The sequence below is a fragment of the Ascaphus truei genome, chromosome 2, assembly GCF_040206685.1.
Source record: "Ascaphus truei isolate aAscTru1 chromosome 2, aAscTru1.hap1, whole genome shotgun sequence".
Lineage (NCBI taxonomy): Eukaryota > Metazoa > Chordata > Amphibia > Anura > Ascaphidae > Ascaphus > Ascaphus truei.
The window spans coordinates 76,852,826-76,858,627 of record NC_134484.1 but is presented as its reverse complement, the minus strand read 5'-3'; the positions used below and the strand labels follow the sequence as shown (position 1 = coordinate 76,858,627).

General features: G+C 43.8%; 1 pseudogene; it reads left to right on the top strand.

Moving 5' to 3' along the window:
• Positions 1–321: 321 nt before the first annotated feature.
• LOC142488107 (peroxisomal biogenesis factor 19 pseudogene) lies at positions 322–3,399 on the top strand (annotated as a pseudogene).
• The last annotated feature ends 2,403 nt before the right edge of the window (positions 3,400–5,802 follow it).

Below are 5,802 nucleotides of genomic sequence, written 5' to 3'. Positions count from 1 at the left end.
CTTAAAAAAGCAATCACTCCTAATGGTGTTTCTTGTTCAAATCTGACTGGTACCAGGGGTCCTGCGAAGATCATAATTGACCACCCAGTGTCCGTGAACACCCCTGTTCAATACCAGTGAGCCGATCATTATAGGGGTGTAAACTGGGTGTTCTGCTTACTCTGCATTACATTGTGTCCTTGACCCTCCCCCTCCCCAACTCTCCCCTTTCTTTTTTTAATTTCTGTACCCCCCTTCTCTCTCTCTCATTTTATTTTCCCATAAAAATGTCAATAACATTTTAGTTTAAAAAACTGGGAAAGGGGGTGGGAAGGAGTAAAGATGGCAGAGGACAAGGAGCTGATTGCACTGCTGGACAGCGTATTTGATGATTTTGAAAAGACCAAGAACCACCCTCCTGCCTCAGACGTTGCAGCTAAAGACCCCACCTTCTCTGAGAAGACTCCAGGAGATGCTGCTAAGGATGCCCTCTTCACATCATAGGAGAAGTTTTTCCAGGAGCTGTTTAATAGTGAACTGGCAGCCCAGGCCATGGAGGAGTTTGACAAGGCCATGAAGGAGCTGGCAGAGGAGGAACCTCACTTGGTGGAGCAGTTTCAGAAGCTGTCGGAAGCCGCGGGCAAAGTTGGAAGTGACGAACCATCCCAGCAAGAGTTTACGTCCTGTTTGAAAGAGACGCTCACGGGTCTGGCGAAAAATGCTGATGATTTACAGAACTCCAGTTTATCAGAGGAAGAACTGGCCAAGGAGATGGAGGGTATGGGAATGGACGAGGGAAACGCAGTAGGGAACATCCTAACTCTCATGCAGAACATCATGCAGAACCTGCTCTCCAAGAAAGTGCTGAACCCATCGCTCAAAGAGATCACAGACAAGTACTCAGAGTGGCTGCGGACCCATCGGGACACCCTCCCTGCTCATGACTACCGCAAGTACCATGAGCAGAGCTTTTATTCTAAAGCGGCCGAAGCCGAGCCGTTCTGATAACTGCAGCCAGACGCGATCTGTTTTCCAACTGTTTAGAAATGTACTTTTTTTTTCCGATCGGTGTTTCGATATGTTTGCATCGGTATTTTAGCATTGTCTGCAATACCGTCTAGAAACTCAAGTAGGCGATCGCGAGATGTTGTCTTCAAAGTCTAATAGCAATTCAATCTACAGCCGTACATTTCTGTATACTGTTAATACTGTATACAGTAGTATGTATACAGTAGTATGGGGCTCCTTAGCCATACACATAAAAAATATGAGGACACATACTGTACAGTACTGTATTGTATACAGGGAAAAGAAGTACAGTATTACAAAAATATAACGTTGCGTCTTCTTCCGAATATAAAATATTTTTATCCCGGATTATCCCGCTCATGCGAATACTGTATGCGTGTCATCACATTTCTATACTGTATGTATTATTTATTAATCAATACTTTCGCTAGGATTGCTCTTCTTTTCATACTGTTTTTATTTTATGCGCATGCGTGTATGTCTCATTGGAACATTGTTGAAACGCATAGGCGTGTTACAGTATCACATTTCTGCGCATTAAACATTATGATGACCTGTTGAAAATATTTCTTTGAACTGATAATCCATCACACAGCGCTCTCCCCCTCACCCCCGCACACACACAAGGCTAAAGTATTTCTACTTCTTATTTACAACAACAACAACGTTACTAAAAGCGATATTATCCATCAAAATCCCTCCATTTGCCATTCTCCGCTTGATGACAAAATTTATTTTCTGAGGAAAAATAAAAACAAAGTACAAAAAAATAAAACAAAGTCGAATATTTTTCAACCCCCTCAGTCAGTCCCCACAATAATTTTCTCGCATGCGCCTTAATGTGATGACACGCAAATGTATTTCAACAAGGTTCCAATGAGACATACAGTACGCACATGCGCCTAGCTATCCACCAATTGATCCATATCTAATGTAGAAGCTGCTCAACCAATGATATTGCTGGAATACTGTACTGTACATTTTCTCGAATTGTGACTAAAATAAGAGATTGTAAATATCCATAAGCATAGCGATTGATTACAGGAGAACGGACCGATCTGCAGTAACTAATCACTTGACTGTGCGCATAATGTATTGATATTTTAAAAACAGAATAAAATATGGCAGCTGTACTGTACCCTCGAGCCAGTGCCACCAGTCCCGTATTCTTGATTATACACGTAGTTGACAGGCGACAGCGGGCCTGCTACACCTGTAGTTGAGAGCTGATGAAGCTGGAAATCTTTTTGGTACATGCAAGTTTGCTGGTATCTGTATGTGAAATCTTGCTCAGACGGCAGGTATCCAGGCGGGGACAGATAGCAAGGGTTGCCGGTCACCAGGTTTTCACTGACAATCGGACCGTTACTGTAAGCCGGTGCTGGTGCTGGCGCTGTTCCATTCCTGGCCTGGGACTGACGAATCTTAGTTGGTTTTACCATGACCTTTCGCCTTTTGAAGTCTCCATGATCAAAGATATTGGAAAAATCTGCCGCAACACACCAATACCCTCCTCCTCTATCTCCGGGTGCAGGAGCAATACGAAAAAAAACAAGGATCGATACATAACATTTTCCTTATTGCACGCTTCCACACACGAGCATCTGGTGCAAATTTGTAAAAGTCAACATTTTTGATAAAATATTGATAAATTTGACCAACTGTGGCCATATTATCACCTGCAGCATTAATTGCGGACCATATTAAATAAGCGTACGTTATGTCGGGCTTTTTGCACACGGACTGCGGCGGTTGTGTACTCATTGCAGGACAAGAGAAATCCTGTACAGTTATGTAAAAAAAACACTGTGCTTCTAGTTTTTATTATGAAACGCCTAAATTGATACAGTATTGTAACTTCTTCAGTACCAAGGTAAATTCACAATGGACCACTGTGGGTTTTTTTTTTAAAAACCTGCAAGTAGATACATTACTGTAGCACTTTAGAATTCAATACAATTCATGATTATCTGCTACCTGGCGGATACGCGAAGAATTGCCCCCCAATTAAATCCAAACCATTATAATTAAACAGATCAACCGCGGGTCAGCCGGGTGCTGGGCAGCATAACTGCGGCATGAATTCGGTGAAGCGCGTGGAATTTAGAAAATGCAACCGCTACCCCCGCCCCCTGAGAAGTTTTAAAATAAAAGCTGCCGCAGCAGTATGTCATAGGTAAGATCTGCAAGCAGTTTGAGGTGAAGCAGCCTGCAGATGGGGAGGCGGAGCGGTCCTAGGCTGTCATGGATCTCATGCAGCAGCTCCAGGACCTGGGACACCCGCCCAAGGAACTCGCCGGGGATTCGCCTCCCCGACTTAACTTTGATCTTGACGGGAGGAACCTGGCCAACTCTGCCAATGCCAGCGGTGAGCAATGCTTGATCATGTGACTGGTGCCTGTCAACCAATGGCATGTGGGGGTGGCGTCTCTCCACTCCAGCTCCGTGAGGGTGGCAGTCATCGGGAGAGTAGGGATTTAGCAGAAAGGGGAGGACCCTGATTATGGAAAACCCTTTCAGTGATGTGAACGTGCTAAAGAGACGGACTTGCACTATTTTTATTGAGTGATTCAATGCATTATTGCATCCCTGTGCTTTATCTTGGGTTAATGGCACATTGCCTTGAGTCTGCCTTATTTCCCTTACTAACAATATGTTTTTGATAAGAGATGATAAACAGACTTATTTTCCTTTGATCTTGTAAAGCTAGTGGAAAGGAAGTACGTGGCGGATGTACCATGTATTACACAAAAGTCATGTATCTGTGTTTGGGGCTGGAATATTGCATGTGTAAGGGTGGATGCTGATTTCCTCCCATACCCAGTTTTACAGTCTCCCTTTTTCATTGGCAAGTAGTATCCAATTTCTAGATCATCATTGTCCTCATTTGAGATTATGGAGCTAAAAATGGATAACCCCTTGAGTGACTTAAACATGGCTGGCCCTTAGGTAGACAATTCTGTAATAGAGCTGGTCAATGGTTGCAGTAGTGGGATTTTTAAACTATTTGCTGTGATGTGAGGCCTTCCATATACGACAAAGAAATGTCTCTGGGATTAACCTAGTCGGCGGTAGAGTGGCCCTGCAATGCAACACTCGGTCTTCATACAGATTAGTCTCATAAGTAAAAATATAACTTGGTGGTTTCTTGACTGATTTACAATACGTTAATGTTGGTTTACAATCAAAGGCACAAAACATGTGAACTGAACCTTCCCCACCCCCCCCCCCCGTGTCCTTGTTTTGTTAATAGAGATTAGTTGTTCTTAAAATCTTACTTCGTTGACAGTACCTCTTAATCGGGTCCCAACCTAGAGCAAGAGGCTAGCAGCAGCAACACTGTCACTACACAAGCAAGTGTCTCAGGTGAAAGTGGGACCCAACAGCAAAGGAGTTTAGTCAACTGTTCATTGAAATAAAAAGAGTTTCCAGTTGGATTAGTCGGTCTCGTTCAGAAGACACCAAATAACTGGATTAGTTCTGGTTTTGCAGATCTGTAATGTTTTAAGGAAATTATCTTGAGACAAACGCTCAAAATATAAGATCAATACATTCACTTGTATGTAGAAATGGGTGACCGCCAGGGCATGGATGTCACTTTACCCCCCCCCCCCCCGCCTTACTTGTCCACTTCAGTCCATGCCCAACTGGGTCTATGTATAAATGCGGAGAAAAGTGGTCCTGCCGCCTTGCACCATTTTCTAGTGCATAGTTTAATCAAATGTAAGAAACGGTTTCTTCCATGTGCGGGAAAACTGTTCGAAGCCAAAATATTTCACCATCTTAAGCCTAGCGATTGGAGAGGACTGGCGATGCATATGGACATGTAACACGTATTGTTCTGCATTTTCAGTTATTATTTGGGGGGGTGGGGGAGAAAAAAAAACTGGGAATTTGTGTTAATTTTCCAAACATTAAAACGTTGATGACATTAGCATAAAAAAATATTGGGAATTTTTTGTTTGTACTGTATACACATTTCACTATAGTCCATAAATACCGTTGTAAAACTCGAACGTTGTTCACTGCTATTCAATAAAGTAATTGAAAAAAACAAATTAAAAAAAACAAAGTGGGAACTGTTATACAGTATGAGAATCATTTGTGCCCTGTATATTAGTTGTAACCCCTGTTCCCTGAACTACAAATGCTGCTATTACCTGTCTGGCAACCAGGGGGCCTGAGCCTCCACCACTGGGAGCCTGGAGTGATTCTGGTTCGTCTCGATACAGCGTCTCCACCTGCAAGGGATCCCAACGTGGTGGGATAGGCCCCCTACAGGAACAATACCAATAACACACACACTCAGGTATATAATCATTACTTAACACGATATAACAGTACCCTGCACCACACAGTATGATAGGCCCAACCCAATACCACCAATGAGTGACCCCAATGTACATAAGGTGCTTGGCACCAATATCCTGATGTCCAGTTCCCCCAATGTCAGGCCCCACCCAAAAGTGTAGGAGATAGCGCTATCCAATGAGGTGTTGGTGCACTTAGTTGAGTACCTGCCCGGGCTCCAGCACCTGGGTAATGCCGATGAGCAAACGGATCCATCTGATCCAACGTTGTTGCGATGGCGTCCGCCTCCGCGTGGGGTGAATTCCAGCGTGGATAATATCACCAGAGTCTCTTGCAACTGAGATGGTCTTAGACCATAGGCCGCAGTCACCACGTGGCGTCTCATCGGTGCTGTACCTGACTATAAGCAACTACTGGGGGAAAGGTCCCTAACTATGGACTTTCCCTGTAGCAGCTACAACCTACTGTGAGTCGGGGCCTAGC